We start from the raw sequence: 18539 nt of genomic DNA on the forward strand, positions 1-18539 counted from the left end.
CCTCCTCCTTCTCCTCCTCCATTTTGCCCTGAGACACTGATTAGTCAGCTTTTTCACTTCTGTGATTAAAAGATCTGATCACAACAATTGTAGAGAACAAAAAGTTTACTTGGAAGCTCACTGTTTCAGAAGTCTCCATCCATAAAAGGCTGGATCCAATCCTCAGAGCTCAAGCTGAGGAAGAACATCATGGCAGAAGAGAGTAGTAGAGGGAAGCAGCTCACATGATGATCAGAAGCAGAGAAAGAAAGTGATTCCACTCTCCAGATACAAAGTATATACCCCAAACTTTTCTTCATTTAAAAATTAAGATGTTCTACCTGCTCTTTAAAATTATCTTTAGGTTAGCAGGCATACTAGTGCACTGCTGTATTTCCAGTGACCTGGGAATCTGATTCAGGATGATCATAAATTCAAGGATATCCTCCACAACTTAGTGAGGACCTGAACAACTTAATGAGATCTTGTCTCAAAATTAAAAAAAATAGAAAGGGCTGGGCATATGGATCCATAGTTAAGCACCTTGAGGTTCAATTCCTGGTACAAAAATAAATGAATGAATGAATAAATAAATAAATAATTCTTAAGTGACATTCCTAAAATATCAATGTCTTTTAATTAAAATTACCTGGACCTCAAGAAACTTAATATTACATGTACATTTATGTATACACACTTGTCTTGGAGCTGAAGGTAAAGTTACTATAGAGTCAGGCGCAGCGCTCTGTAATCACAGTGGCTCAGGAGGCTAAGTAGGGAGAAAGGCAAATTCAAAGCCAGCCTCAGCAATCTAGTGAGGCCCTGAGCAACTTAGCAAGATTCTGTGTCAAAACAAATACACAATAAATAAATAACAATAATATATACCCCAAAGCTATGTCTCAATGAACTATTTCCTCCAGCCACAACCCACCTGCCTCCAGTTACCACTCAGTCATTCCCATCAGGGATTAAGGCACTGATCAGGTTAAGGCTAAAACCCAATCTTTTATCCTCCAAAACTTCTTGCATTGTCTCACATTTGAGCTGTTGGCAGACACTTCACATCCAAACCAGAACAGACACCATAGATTCAGATGTTTAAAAGCAATAGCACACTAATTCCTATGAAAAAATACAAGATGTTAAAGCAAATTCTTCCATGGACATAGGCATATATTTATCCACATCTCTCAGCTCCCAGATTCTTTCTTTTTTAAAAAATTCACTCAGAATGTAGATGGGAGACTATGGTGTAAAGGAAGAGAATCTGGGGGCAGAAAGAAGGGATAGCAAAGAAAGATAATGATAGGGAAATTGTTGAAATTATATTATATGTTTGTGTGATCTAGCCACATTGAAGTGGACTTCAATGCTATATGCTGTATAGTTACCATGCAACAATAAAAATATCACTAAGATCATATCTATTAGACTGCCAATTTAAAAAGTTGAATATTATCTGGTAGAAATAAAATAAAGTTTCACATGCTATAAGCAACTCAAGTCAATGACTTGACTATTAATATATTTATATTGAGTTATAAGTGATATATACTATTTTTAGTAATAGTTTATAAAATATTTTTTTTCATACCAGGAATTAAATACAGGTGCTTATTCATGGAGCCACATGCCCAGTCCATTTTAAAAATTATTATTTCTGTTCATACTTAGGTTTCCAGGACCCATGGTCCTGCTCCTCAGGCATACTTCATCATCCACAGGTCCATCCCTTCTATAGGAATTTTAACACTTTTCTGTCTTCATGTAGTATCTGTGTCTGACAGTTCTATATTTCCTTGCTACATTTTCCCTGTGACACATAACTCGATTTATATTTAATTCAACAAATATTTATTGAATAGGTGTGTATAAAGTACAAATATTCAAGTGACTTATATACAGCTACTTCATTTTAGGAGTTTTGATAAGAATAAAAATGTTAGTTGGATATATGTGGAAACATAATGAAAAGATCAAGTTTAGTTGTTGTTCATTATTAGCTATAATTTATTATTTTTATCTTCTTATTTCCTGTTTATTTTTTTAAAACTAAATGACAGCAGAATGCATTATAATTCTTATTACACATATACAGCACATTTTTTCATATCTCTGGTTGTATATAAAGTATGTTGACACCAATTTGTGTCTTCATACATGTACTTTGGATAATAATGTCTATCACATTCCACCATCCTTGCTAATCTCCTGCTCCCTCCCTTTTTCTCCCACCCCTCTGCACTAATCAACCAATAAATACTCAGTTATGGAAGGCTGGAAATTGATTAACATAGGTCTTAACAGTGGATTTATGCATTTTGCATTGTCTACCCCAAGGGTCAATACTTTTATTTATTTATATTTCATGACTTATACCATGAAAGTGGGAAGAGACCTGAGTAGTGAAGTAGGCTTTCACATTTGTTTCTTAAGGTACACTAAGTTGGGAAGAGACAAGCATATCTAAATATGAGTCAGCAGTGGATAAAAGATAAGTAAGGAAAATGTTTTATGTCAATAATAATGCATTTACAAAATACTACAGGTCAGAAGCTCTTCTTTATTATTATTATTATTCTGATTTGTTATGCATGACAGCAGAATGTATTTCAATTTATTTTACACATGTAGAACACATTTTTCATATCTCTGGTTGTATATAAAGTATATTCACACCATTCATGTCTTCATATACGTACTTAAGGTAATGATATCCATCTCATTCCACCATCTTTTTTACCCCCATTTCCCCTCCCTTCCTCTTCCACTCCTTTATCCTATCTAGAGTTCAGTCTACCCCTCCCATGTTCCCCCTCCCAACCTCACTATGATTCAGCCTCCTTATATCAGAGAAAACATTCGGCATTTGTTTTTTGGGGGGGATTGGCTAACTTCACTTAGCATTATATTCTCCAACTTCATCCATTTACCTACAAATGTCATGATTTTATTCTCTTTTATTGCTGAGTAATATTCCATTGTGTATGTATACCACATTTTCTTTATCCATTCATCTACTGAGGGGCATCTAGATTGTCTTCTTGAATTACTCATGTAGTCCTCACAACTTGTGAGGTAGAGACTTGTGAAGTAGAGACTATTATGATGAATATTTTGTAGAAGACACAGAAACATAACAGTGAAGTGGGTTAGCTTGTTAGGCATAATTGCATGAGAATGTTTCATTAAAGTTCAGGTTCTAAGTTTCTCCTGGTGTCTCCCTGCTGTAAAAAGCCTGCTTTGAGGAGCAAATAGCTCAGCAACTGCAAGCATTGGAGCCAGGCAAATCCTGATACTTTGTGTGAATCATTCCATTAGTTTTGGAAACATGTATAATTCATTTCTTGGAGTCAGGACACTTGAATGGCTTTTGGTCTCCTGGTACAAGAAGTACCAAAAATTGCAATCATGAACTTTTATCTTTCAAAGAGCACACACATATTATTGGCATCTTTTCAATGTGTGCATGTGGGAAGCATCACAAGAAAAGATAAATGCACAGCACAATGGCTGAAACGTGTTTACCGAAATAGCTGCCTAGAAAATGTGTTCTGCCTCTTACTATCATCTAACAATCTGAAATAGCTGGCATGATAACAATATCAGAACAGCTGTGCTATTTTAAAGCATTTTGATTTCTAAACTACTTCCCACTATTACTCCCTATTTAGATTTTTTTTTGTTTTTATCCACTTGTGCAAATGAATTATTGCTTGAACATGAAATAGACCAGGAGAAAATATGGAAGAAATGTTTGAGCAGATATAGTTCCAGACCAAATACTCATGAATGCAACTGATTTTCCAACCGCATTCAGTTTATACATATTTTTAAAATGAATTTGCTACCAGGAAGTAGGAGTTGAGAAAGTCCAGATTCATTTGTGACAATTCCCTGCTGTTCATTTAACTCTGAGTCAACAAATTATTTTTCTATATCACATTTTTTCACAATATTAATTGAATCCTTCCCCTCAGAATTTTGAACTATTGACAAAGAAGCCAACATTTTATGATGCTTCTTGGGGCAAAAGATCAACGAGGAGGCGGTAGTTTTCTGTGCAATTATAGTTGTCATGCATAAAAAAGTGAATAAAATATACCATCACTTATTTAATGTGCAGTTTGGGAGGTGAGAAAGCATATGCATCTAACAGAGGGTGAACATAGTGTCATGAAAACTGAGGTCAAATTTGTTTGCTCAGGAATCTGCTTTGAATTTTAGTTATTCAGCTGTGTTTACTGCAATCATATAAACAAACAATCTTAGAGACACAAAGGCTAGACTCTCTGTTTCCAAAATATTGGCCCAAATTGCAAGGTCCATTCACAAAAACTACACTTCCGTTTGTTAAGCAAAGGACTGATAAGAAAAAGAGATACAGTTGGTTTGAACTTGTGATAGTTTCCATTGCACATTACAAACTTTCAATGTATGTACTAGAAGGAAGTACTACCAAAGAATAAAAATAGAAAAAGGGTAAAATTTCATATTTCACTTAAATCCAACATGATACTTTTAAAGGCAAGAGGAAGGAAGAATAAAAGAAAAGAAAAAAAAGGAGGTGAAAGCATTGTGGATTTTAAAAACTGGACATACTAAAAGACAATGTCCAAATGGCTTTATCACTTTAACTAATTCCTGACCTGCCATTTCTCCTAAACCAAATTTCCTAGGTTCAAGGAATGGGTTAGTGCTTTGCAAGCAGTCTCTAAGATTGTTTTTTTTTTTTTTCAAATTCACTCAGAATGTAGATGGGAGACTACAGTGTAAAGGAAGGGAATCCGGGGCAGTAAGAAGGGAGAGCAAAGAAAGAGAATGGGAGTGAAATTGTTCAAATTATATTATATGTTTGTGTGATCTAGCCACATTGAAGCCCACTATGCTCTATAGTTACCATGCACCAATAAAAATATTGCTAAGATCATATCTATTAAATCTGCCAATTTAAAAAGTTGAATATTATCTGGTAGAAATAAAATAAAGTTTCACATGCTATAAGCAACTCAAGTCAATGACTTGACTATTAATATATTTATATTAAGTTATAAATAACATATACTATTTTTTAGTAATAGTGTATAAAATAATTTTTTTCATACCAGGAATTAAACGCAGGTGCTTATTCATGGAGCCACATGTCCAGCCCATTTTAAAAGTTATTATTGTTATTTATTATTTATTTATTTAATGTTTGTGTGTTTGTTTTGAGACAGAGTCTTGCTAAATTGCTCAAGGCCTCACTGGGTTGCTGAGGCTGGTTTTGAATTTGCCTTTCTCCTGTTTTAGCCTCCTGAGCTACAGGAATTACAGAGCGCTTCGCCTGACTATAAAGTAACTTTAACTTCAGCTTCAAGACAACTATGTATACAAAAATATATGTGTATAATATTAATTTTCTTGAGACCCAGTGTAATTTTAATTAAAAGACATTGATAATTTAGGAATCTCACTTAAATATTATTTATTTATTCATTTATTTTTGTACCAGGAATTGAACCTCAAGGTGCTTAATTACGAACCATATTCCCTGCCCTTTTTATTTTTTAATTTTGAGACAAGATCTCATTAAGTTGTTCAGGGCCTCACTAAGTTTGGAGGATGTCCCTGAATTTGTGATCATCCTGAATCAGATTCTCAGGTCACTGGAAATACAGCAGTGCACTAGTATGCCTGCTAACCTAAAGATAATTTTAAAGAGCAGGTAGAACATCTTAATTTTTAAAAGAAGAAAAGTTTGAAAAATTAAGATGGACTACATTCATAGGAACTAGAATGAATTGTTCAGAAACATTCAGAAAAATACCATATTGTGGGAATTGTTTCAGTACAGTAATATAAATCCCTTGTTCATATACCATATTGTCTAAAATTTTATGGATTCTGTGTTTTGCTCCACACAGAAATATTTTGGGGGTCAAATTTTTGCAAAACATTTAGAGAAAATTCTTGAATCCCTCCTGTATATTTCCTTGATTCCTACCATTGAGGTAAACAGCTTTAGCCTCATCATGAGAGAACCACACCTACTGTAAGTGGCTTCAAGTGTTTCTCCATCTGTGACATTTTTCACCTCCCAAAACAAAAGTGTACTGGGCTTCCCATCCTGGTGTCACCCTTAAGTGATAGATGATTGGGTGGATGAATCCCATCTTTCATGTTTAGTGGGACAATTGGAGGAATCCAATAGAGTGGACCATCAATGGTCCACAGCAGGAACCCTCTACTAAGTGTACCCTTCACTGTCTTTCTTCCTTTACTGGATCTTCTCTCATTCCTCTCGCTTTCACTCACATTTCCTAAGATCACTACCCATATACAAGGTTTTCTCTGTAGTTGCCTTTTGGAGAAACCATAATAACTTGACTTTTACTTTTTATGAAGAAATTCTTAAACATCTTTTGGTAACAATAAAGATTTACTAAGTCTCTGGATTACTTAAAAAAAACTAAGAAATCACTATTCTATGAGTTAATGTATGTAATTAAAAAACTTCTGTGCTCCATTACCTTTGCTGCACTGTCTAAATATAAGTAGAAAACCAAAATTATCCCTAGTTTTCTCAATGTTTGGTTCTGATGGTGAGTGAAACTTAGATGTTGCTATGTGTTCAATGTTTTACCAATAAAAAACGTTGGCCAATTATCTTATCATTATCCATAACCTACATCATTGTTGCCAAGAATGTGAAGATGAACTCTCCAGTGGAACAGATGCCAAACCAGTTTAGTCCTAAAATGTTTAGTTTAACAAGACCTTTAAAAGTGAACAATGTTTTTCTCAATTGTGTTTTTTTTTTTAAGATGTACATTTTTAAGCGGATAAGCTGCTTGGTTTCTGATGCTTTTTTCTTTATTTCTTCTGGAGTATATTCTGATTTTTAATTTTTTTATTTGTTTTAATTAGTTAGAAATGATAGTAGAATGCATTTATGCCCTTTGATATATCATACAGAGGTAGGATATAACGTCTCATTTTTCTGAGTGTACATATTGTAGAATCACATTGGTCATGCAGTCACATATATTCATGAATTAATAATACCTGTTCCCTGCTACTATCCTTCCTATCCCCACATCCCCTCCCTATCCCTCCATTGACTTCCCTTTACCTAATCTAAGGTAACTCTATTCTTCTCTAGTGCTCCACCCCCCTTATTGTGAATTAGCATATGTTATATTAGAGAAAACATTTGGCCTTTGGTTTTGGGGGATTGACTTATTTTGCTTAGCATGATATTCTCCAACTCCATCCATTTACTGACAATGCCATAATTTTATTCTTGTTTAAAGCTGAGTAATATTCCATTGAAAAAATATATATTTTAAAGAAAATATGATATATATATCATATTTTCTTTATCTGTTCAACTATTGAAAGACACCTAGGTTGGTTCCATAGTTCAGCTATTGTGAATTGAGCTGCTATAAACACTGACATGTCTGCATTACTATAGTATGCTGATTTTAAGTCCTGTGTGTATAAACTAAGGAGTGGAATATCTGTGTCAAATGGTGGTTTCATTCCAAGCTTCCTGAGGAATTTCCATACTGCTTTCTATAGTTGTACCAACTTGCAGTCCCACCAGCAATGTATAAGTGTGACTTTTTTCCACACATCCGGGCCAAACTTTATTGTTACCTGTATTCTTGAAGATTGCCATTCTGATTGGAGTGGGATGAAATCTTAGTGTAGTATTGATTTGCATTTCTCTAATTGCCAGAGATATTGAATACTCTTTCATATATTTGTTGTGTGATTTTATTTCTTCTTCTGTGAAGTACCTATTTAGTTCCTTAGCCCATTTATTTATTGAGTTATTTGTGTTTTGGGGGTGTTAAGTTTTTTGAGTTTTTTTATATATCCTAGAGATTAATTCTTTATCAGAGGTATAGGTGGTAAAGATTTTCTCACACTTTATAGGCTTTCTTCTCACATTACTGATTGTTTTCTTTGCTGAGAAGAAGCTTTTTAATTTGAATCCATCCCATTTATTGGTCCCTGATTTTGCTTCTTGTGCTTTAGGGGTCTTGTTAAGGAAGTTAGATCGTAGGCTGACGTGGTGAAGATTTTGTTCTATTTTTTCTTCTGTTAGCTAGAGTCTGTTCTAGTGCCTAAGTCTTTGATTCACTTTGAGTTGATTTCTGAGCAGGGTAAGACATAGAGGTTTAATTTCATTTTGCTGCATATGAATTTCCAGTTTTGCCAGCACCATTTGTTGGACAGGCTATCTTTTCTCCACTGAATGTTTTTGGTGCCTTTGTCTAGTATGAGATAACCCTATCTATGTGGGTTTGTTTCTATGTCCTCTATTCTGTATCATTGATGTACAAATCTATTTTGGTACCAATACCATGCCGGTTTTGTTACTATATCTCTGTAGTTTAATTTTAGGTCTGGTGTTGTGATGGCTCCTGCTTCACTTTTCTTGCTAAGGATTGCTTTGGCTATTCTGGGTCTCTTAGTTTTCCAAATAAATTTCATGATTGCTTTGCATATGTTAAAAGTGTGCAGCATGATTTTTTGATATTATATATATATACATATATATAACAAAATGATAACATTTATTAAGTGAATAAAGTAAGGCTATCATTGGTTTATCTAATAATTGGTAACAGTTGAAAATGAAAGTACATGATCTTCCTTTTCTCCTATAGTGCCAATATATGTACTATAATGCACATGGAACCATTTTTTTTCCCCTGGGAGAGGTATCATCAAAAAATCCAAACATTAAATTATATTTTTGAAAATAATAAAGTAAATATAATGATAATAGTGAGACACAACTCTTGTAAAATTATATTAGTTTGACATTTTATATAGATAACAGAGGAAAGTAAGATAAAAAGGAAGAAAAGAGAGGGTTGAAATAAATTATAAGAAAGTTGATTTATTTTGTAAAATCATTGAGACACAATTTAATTAATTTAATAAAATTTCACAATTGATCTCTTGACCTTATACCATTTATTGTACTTTTATATTCCTTGACAACAACTTCCCAGTTCATCCCTGTAATTTCCCCAGCCTCTGCTAATGAAATTTCTACACGACTTCCATGAAATCAACATTATTAGACATCACCTATGAATGACAACATGCAATTGTTATTTCACTTAGTGTAACATTCCCCAGGTTTATGCATGTTGTAGCAAATAACAGGATTTCCTTCTTTGTACCGCTATGTAGTATTTTGCTGCATTATACCACATTTTTGTTATCCATTCTTCTGTTGATGGACACTTAAACTGACTTATTATCTTCTACATTTAATAATGTATTGTATTCTTGAAAAGTGTTCTAGCATGAATGTGCAAATGATAATCATATGAAGTAATGTGTATGTTGATGAAATAGATTTAGTTATGCCACAATAAATATATACTTCAGAACATCATTTTGTCTAAAAATTTAAAAACAACAAAAATAAATAAAAATAAATTTCATTTAAAAATATTCATACATGGTGAAAACATGTTATAATCTTGATTCTTAGCTCATGGACAAATGAGATGGGGAATCTAGGAAACATTTCTTTACATGTAACTTTACCAAGTCAAAAATGTTCTAGCAAAAAAAAAAAAGTACCTCTAAAATGTTCTCCTTTTTCATATATACAAAAATTACACACTTTTTCAGGTAATATCTCCTTCTTAGACTCAATGACTTTGAAAGCTTCATAGATCTTTACCTTCGTATATATTGATATAAACATAATCAACTTTCCCACTTCACGAGATAAAAGTAAACTTTGTATGATAGTGATTCTCAAAGTAAAATTTATCATTATTTTAGTTTTCATACATATTTTCTGATGAACATCATATCAATTTAAAATTTTAACATTAATTAATAATTACAAGCAATCAAAATGATTACAAATAACACTTTAAAATTATTTTTACAGAAAATGTATTCATGTTTAATGTCATCTTTAAACATTTCCTTCTTAGTAATGAAATTGCAAGATGACCATAAGGCTTAAATGAAATTATGCCTTGACTTATCTGTCATATTTTTCCATCATATTTCTCCACCTGAATGATTTTCTGCCCTCCCTTCTAAATGAAAATGGAAATCATTGCATCTTAATCTAAAACTAAGGACTAACTAAAAAATGTAAAGATTTCAAAGGAGAGCATGACTTAGATTTAGTTGTCTTCTTGTTTCAAAAATTTTGCATTTTTTTGCCTACATATTCCCTAGAGATAGCAATTAATTGAGTGCTTTGATTTTTTTTAGCATCTGCCTTTTAATCTACTGCTAGACTCCAAATTTCACATAAGAGTGTATGTACCAAAGATGGTGAGAATGTCAAAAGCACTGCATTTTTGTATTGTGTAAGAAGTTAATAACATCAATATATTGAATGAAGAACTTTGGCAAACCTCAATCATAAATAATTAGAAAATTGTCTTCTTAAGTTTTAGTGCATTCTTAGTTGAAGGCTTGAATGAAAATCCATGCTTAGTGAATTTATTTTCATCAACAAAAAAGTCAGGCAAATGGTAATATTTCCTTAAATATTAAAACCAAAATTTCTCTTAAATATTATTAGATAAAAAATGTAAAACCTTATGAATCTAAATTAATGTATCAGTTCTACTATTTAATAATATTAATTCTACTTTAAAGGGATCTGTTAAATTAAGATCCAATGTTATAGACAAGAAAAGTGTAGTATAGGTATAGGGAAAGAAAGTGTAGTACAGGAAAGTGAGTGGTAAGTTCAAAAAAGATATCTCCATGTCCTAAGCCCAAGAAACACATAATGCATACTCTGTGAATGTGACTTTTTAAAAATAGGTCTTTACAAAGATAATTAAGTGCCTCTTTATGAGAGAAATGTGAATTATCCAAGTGAAACTCAATCCAAAGACTATGCATAAGAGACAGAAGAATGAAAGATAGAGGAGAAGGTCTTGTGAAGACAGAGGAAAATGTTGGGGTTATGATGCTAAATATCACCGGGAATCACCAGAATTTAGAAAGAAGCAAAGAAAGATTCTCTCCTATAGCTTTCTGAGGGAGTGACACCTTGTTTTCTGACTTCTGACATTCAGAATTGTGAGAGAATAAATTTATCATACTTTAAGCCATTCAATTTTTGCTGCTTTGTTGTATAAGCCTAAAAAACTAACATGGAACATGGATTCATCTTTTTCATAAATTTATGTATTTCAATTATTGTTTACATGTATTCAGTATTTCATCAAGGGAGTTAAGCTTTCTGTTCTTTTTGAGGTATTAACTTATTAGGTACAAAATTTCAGTCAATATATATTGAATGTTATTCATGCAAACAGTGCTATTTCAAGTGCTTTCATATGTGAACTTGTGTAATTCTCTTAACAATCTAAAAAGGTAGGTACTAAGACAGAGGTAATGGTGGCTCAGAACTTGTCACTTGCCAAAGGTCCTACAACAAGCAAGTCAAGCAAGTGGTGGGACTGAGATTTGTGTCCCAGGCTGTAGGGCTCCAGAGCATATTATAAATTGCTAGGATAAGTGAACTGGGACAAAAACAGGAAATAGATTTCAAATTCATATTTCACAAAGACACTTTCACTTTCTTTTAGTTAAAATGCTAAGACAGAATAAGTCAGAGTCTCTGAAGATCAAATGGGACACTAAGGAGGACAAATACATATACTAGTAATGAGTGGTGCTGATGTTGCTTCTCTGGGTCTGTTCTCTTCCTAACACCAAAAATATTCAGTTTATACTTAAAAAAATAGAGGCACCATGAGAAACATGCAGTGAACCTTTTCAACTGGAATAACATGGAAAACAAAATTGGTTTCAATTTCTTGGCTCTTTCATGACTTTAACATTTTATTTTTCAAGCCTGATCAAATATACCTACATATATTCTCTCAAATTTCATTTATTTGTTTCATCTAAAATATGTAATTATACTTTTATTGTTGATGCACATTTGAGCTTAAAATAAGGTAATGGTCAGACCATAAAGAAAATAGGCAGAAGTGTGGGTGATTATCCAGATGGGCATTATGCATCATATAGGCATTCTTTAAAGTAGAAATTTTAAACGAAAACTGGAATAAACCTGAATCCATTTATTTCAAGTTAAAGAAACATGTCACACTCATGTTCAAAGCAGCAGTATTCACGATAGCCAAGAGGTGGAAGCAACTCAAAGAGTATCATGGATGAATGGAAAAACAAAATATGATATAAAGGAATATGATTCATCCTTAAGGTAAAACATCCTGTCACATGCTGCAATATGGATAAACCTAGGAGGCATCATGGAAAGTGATATAAACCAGTCATGAAAGAAAAATTGCTGCAGAATTCTACCTAACAATCTAAATGAGCCATATTCAGAGAAATTTAAAGTAGAATGGTGATTAACAGGGGCTAGTGAGAAGGGGAAAGGAGAATTGCTTATTGGCTATAAAGTTTCAGATCTGCAGGTTGAAGAAGTTCTGGAGATCTATTTCACAGGAATGAGAATATACTCATACAGAAGTGTACACTTAAAATGCTTAAAATGGTAAACTTTACATTATATGATCTTTATGAAAATAGAAAAACATGTACAAGAAAACAGATCTGAGACAAAGATTATTTCCTAAAGTTGGATATTCTTTGAATATACTACAATTGTCAAACTAATAATGTGAAAGTATATTTCTAAATATATGTCAAAGTGATTACATTTTGGTTCCTTAAGTGGTGATTTCTCAAAAAAAGTTTATTCCTTAGAATAAACTCTAACTAGAAAGGTTTTGATTTTTGGCACTAAATACAAAACTTTAAAAGGCTAGCAAAAACCAAGAAGCTTATTGAAAAAAATTCCATGGAAAAGGGAGAAAGAAATAAAGAATATCAAAAAGAAATAATTTGATTTGCTTTGATAGTAAAATTTTGTTAGCTATCAAAGTGGAATTCATAGGTGAGTTCAATTGTTAGGGAAAACGTCTTCACCAGTACAATTTTGGAACTGTTTCTTATGACCATTTTATTTAAAATTGTTTTCTCAGGAGAATTTAAATTCAGTTTTTTCAGGGGGTAAAAGTGTTTCAGATAGCTTTTTTGATTGTTTTTCTACCTGACTATCATTGAAGTTATGTGTCCCATAATGATGTTATGGTCACCTATAAACTGCATATAATGCCAATAAGAGCTCAATATCTGAAGTAATCATACCTGAATTTGGATGCTAGCACTTCACTTGCAATAGTCCTAAAAGATAATAATGCAACTAAAAAATTCCTATGACCTAGTATTTTTACTCTACCTTTTCTATCTATGGATGTGTTTATATACCCAAATTCTTACTCCTGTGCCACAGTTGCCTACAGAATTAGGCTCCAAAGCTTTGTAGCTTAGGGAAAAGAGGCCTTACCATATAAAACAGGTATGTAGCAAATTATACCACCTAGGTTTATATAAGTACACTTTGTGGTGTTCATGCAACAAAAAGCCACCTAATAAAGTATTTCTTATATCCCTGTTGCTAAGTGACACATGACTGTAATCATTTAAGAAGTGATAAGTGTCACTGGAGGAAGTGAAAATTTATCTGTAGAGGACAGTTGAAAATCAGTAAATGCTTCTGGTTTTACTCATAGACCATTTTATTATAACTGTATTTGTATTTCAGAGGTGAGCTCTCTTCCCCCTTTCAAACATTTGATTCTATTTTTTTATAAAAAGCCAAACTGAGAAATAATAAAAAAAATACAGCTATTGCTTGAAAGGTAAACGATTTTTAAGATGTAAATAAGTTATTAAAACCACAGTGAGGTTGAATTTTTGACATTAACTATCATAACACAAAGCAAACTTTTAAAAAAATCTTATTTAAAATTTTCTAGATAGTTGATTCTATAAGCTTAAAAGTGAGATTTCTTTATATAATGGAATTAAAATGAACTTGGCTCCCTTTAATAGTAATTTTTGTTTAAACTATTTTCATAACTATTTCATAGTATGTCATGCTATGAAAGTTTTAGATTATTCTGTTTCACTATAAATAATTATAAAACTTAGAATAATATTATTCTTTTGTAAAGGTTGAGAACATTTTATCTTAAAAAAGAAGAGACCTAATATCATCCTGATAGTGCTAAAAACACTTTTATGATAAACTGAAACTACAAGAGTGATAAGAAAATCAGGAGGGAATGAAATACAGGTCAATAAATGTTAATGAAGAGTAATGATGTTAACTGGGTTTTTGAGGACTGCATATCTTTTGACACAACTGCTATTATAGGAGGTACTATTAAAATTCATACTAAATATTCTTGAAAATGTTGAGGTATAAATGCAATGCTGTGGTTACAAAAGCTGCTATACATCAATCTTACTTTCTCCTTATGTATTTAGAAATTTTCAAAAAAGCTCTTATAAATATAATATAAAGATCTCTGTTTTCTGTCTATGTTTCATTAATCATGAAAGACTTTGACATTCTTCTGCCTTCACAGGATTAAGAATATTTTTTTTTCTGACCAGGTATACTGGAAATGCTATGTGAGAGGTGAACTTGTAACACTTGGCTAATATTAAACCTTGGCTGATGTGCTATTTCTGTGGTATTTCTGAAAATGCTACGCTGGTAATACTTTTCTTTGTTGATTTACCTAGTTAGAAAGAATAGGTAGCTAATTTAGAAAAGGTGGCTCATGTTTGTTTTGACATCCATATTCATGTAAAATATTTGGTATTATATTACAGACTTCCTTAAATGCTATCAGCTAAACTCCAACAAAAACATCAAGAAAATTGAGGTGTTCTTGCAGAGTAGGGAGCAACAACTTTTGCTGCTTTTCCAATAATGTGTTTGGCACTTACTGCTTGTAATAAACAGTTCTCTTCCTGTGCTCTGAGAGAATTTGATCTTTCACTGAGGTAAGAACTGCCCGAGGGTCTAGAGAGGATGGAAAGAATTTAGAAACCTCAAAGTTGGCTTCTGTGAACACCTGGTCAATTATTTGAGACAATAAACAGGAAGCATGGCAATTTATAAAATACTTAATTTATTTCCAGACTACCAGCGCATATATGTGTGTGTTTGTCTTCCTGCCCCACCACATACAGTGACTTTGTGGAAGATGATCCTCTGACTTTGAACTGATTATCTGACTTCACATTAGAAGCAACAGGATTAGTCACCAGTCATTAAGATAGATACCTGAGAAACTAGCAGTCTGGAAACCAAAGTACAAGCTTAGATAGGATGCATTTGAAGATTATGCTCTTTGACAATAATTATATGAATTCTTTTATATTAGACATATTTGTGGTTTTTTAGTAGTTGTCTCTACATATGTAGTTGATATTGTGGTTGATTATATTCAATGAGCAATAAGAGTAAATGTCCCATTGTTGTCCACAGTAAAATTAACAACCATAATAATACAAATGTTAACTAATAAAATATGCTATTATCTGATATTTGTTAATCTTTCCCAAACCATGCTCAATGTTATCATTATTGATTTTACCAATTAGAAAATTTAAGCTTACAGTAATTAAAGAGTTGTCTAAATTGACCCAGTCTGCAAGTGACAATACCAGCATTTGAAGTCAGGTATGATTATTACAGAGCTTGAGCTCTTATTAGGTACTATATATAGTATGCACTAATGATTTGGCTATAAAAGGAGATCCAACCTCACAAATTATATTTGTGATTATGACCAGCTTAAAACACTCTATTGGGGAATGAATATGGGTCCAACAGGAGCCATGTTTCTGTCACACGTTTTCTTTATACTTGTTATAACAAACCTAAGAAATAAAAGGTTCACTTCATGAAAATGTTTTTATATTATGGATATTTTCATAGGTTATGTAATTCCTGTTAAGAAATGTAGTTGCCATTTGGTGAGTATATTATACATTATTTTCAAATACTTATGAATACTAAACCCAAATGGGTCTTTTACCTATTGGTGAACTAAGTAACTTCCTACATATACTGGATTCTGGAGGTACCAGCATAGCTCTTCTCTCTACTCCTCCCTCCCACCCACCATCAATTATTTAATTTACACCTGAATGAACTCTCAGTTGTCCAGATGTGTTAAACATGGAAAAACACCCAATGCAGAAAGAGTTGACAGGTCAGAGAAGATGCAGGTTTGTGGTTTGAACTGCAGCTCTCTCCACTCCCACTCCACTATCAGAGATTGGGAGAGGTTTTCTCTTACTAAAATATATATATATATATTTGAAATTGATATGTTCTGTTAAAATTCTCAATGATACCAAGACCTAGAAAGCACTATCCTTTCATTGATTCCATTATAGAATATCCAGATTAGCTAAATGAGACTTTAAAAACCTAATCCATCCTTCTTAGTTTACAAATCAGGTTACTATGTTAGAAGTGAGGTTCAACTTTCCTCCTAAGACTGCTTGAGTACAAAGATCAGAAAATATGTTTTAATGCTGTTATCATAAATTCTGCTTATGTTTTACCTTTGTTCCAAAAATATAATATCTTTCGGAAATTATAAAAATGGCTACAAATTTCACCACCCAATCATATACACTTACCTTTACTATGTAAATCTGAGTCTCTTTCAATTTTTAACTTTTACATCAAGAGGTAATCTGTTTTCTGTCCCTTGATTCTTGACTTATCTATATGACTTTCTTTACAAATATTAGCAAATCTGATGATAACAGAAACTTAAAACTCTTATGCACAGGGTCTTGTTCTCATTGCTCTTTGGAAACCTGAGACTGTCATGTGCAGACAGTCAAAATAACCCTAGAGCAGGAGAAACCTTCTCAAATGAGAACTCTATGTCATGCTAGACATGGGAGTGAGACCACTCTAGACCATCAAACTTTGGCCATGTTTATCTAGACAGAAGAAACCCAAATCATAAGAAACAATAAATGTGTGTGTGTGTTTTTAATTACTTCTGTTTTAGGGTAGCTTGTTACACATTCCCTATTTTTGATACATTCCCTATTTTTCCTTTATCATTGCTGTTACTATTCTTGGAAGTAGAGATATTTCAAAAAAACTTGGGAAGCACTTCCTAGAATCAAGAAAATATCTAGGAATGTAAAAATACAAATGTTCACACTACCAGACAATACTAGGAGAGAATTTCATGGCTATGTTCAGAAATAGAATGAATGTCACTGTTCAGTTTGCACAATCCAAAGCTAATTCTGAATTACCAATATTATATGTGAGGAAAATTAGAAGTACAGTCATGTTTATGTTGACATGTCTTCATTGCAGGGTTAAGTATTTGCTTTGTTTATACTTTCCCCCATTTCCTAGGTTCAGCGGCACTATCTGGGGTTTAACAGGCTTCAGTTTTGCCTCATTTGGTGAGACAGTGTCTGAGTTAAGGATTAACATTTGTACAGTGAAACATAAATGCTCATGAATTGTATATAATATTTTAGCAAAAGCTTATTCTGTTTTGCCACATTCACAAATTTTTAGTTTAGCAAGCAGCCTTCTGATACTGCCTTACAAGTCTGATTTGATGGATGATAGGAATGCAGTAAGAGAAATGGAATGTTTTTATTTTAAGGTTAATAGATAAAATAGGTTGTTGCTCTTTTCTGGGAGTTAAAGGAAATAACTTTCAAAGTTTGCTTCATGTATTTTTATTTTCCTCTATCCCCATTTCAACACCCTTTCTTAACATATTAACCTTTCAAGTTTTTTTTTCTCTTAAAGTTACATTGAAATTGTGTGTATCCTGATCAGATGACTATTTCTTACTGAATAAAAGGTCAGTGCAATTATAACAGTTTTTCTGTCTTGTATACAGAGTGTTTTTGAAATTATGTGTTTTTCCTACTTTTACCCTTCCTCTAGTCTCCTGAAATAAGCCCTACCTACCCACCAGGAATCTAATTACCTAAATATCTTGAGCTGGATGAAAATTTAAGAGGTTCCCCAGAATGAATACTCAAAATGTATTTTACCCTTATTCAGACTAAGAAATACAATTATAGATGTATAGATACAATTGTTTCATAAGTTAATATTTCCTTACAAAAGGCTCTACATGTTGATACTTTCAAGTCTGCCTTATTCTATTTTCATTCTCTTCTTTTAGGGTATTATTTTTATTGTTGATTTTAATGTTTGTTAATACTAACTAAAAGATTCCACAGTTTTCTATTGGATTTTGACCTATAGGTAGAAAAGCAGTTTTATATACTAAAAGAAAGAAAATAATTAAGATGGCTATTTATCATTTTTCTTTTACTTCTCATCTTTCTTCTGAGTGGATATCACTCTTTTAAGTTTCCCTGAAGTAGAAAAAAGGTTTATCTCCATGGACTTTGTGTCCATGACTATCCATGAGTCTTTTCTTCTTGTATTTCCCTTTTTTTTTCTGTGTTTTCCTGTTTATTGTCATGACTCCTGAATTGATTTACACTTTATTGCATACTTTTCAAAATACAAGGTCTTGCCATTATGTCCCTTTCAGTCTTCTCTACACACATGTCTTTTGATCAGCTACTTCTCAGTTCTCTTTCCTATCTTTGTTTTTCTGGCTCCGTTGGTCTTGCCCCAATATGTT

This window comes from Urocitellus parryii, chromosome 3, assembly GCF_045843805.1.
Source record: "Urocitellus parryii isolate mUroPar1 chromosome 3, mUroPar1.hap1, whole genome shotgun sequence".
NCBI lineage: Eukaryota > Metazoa > Chordata > Mammalia > Rodentia > Sciuridae > Urocitellus > Urocitellus parryii.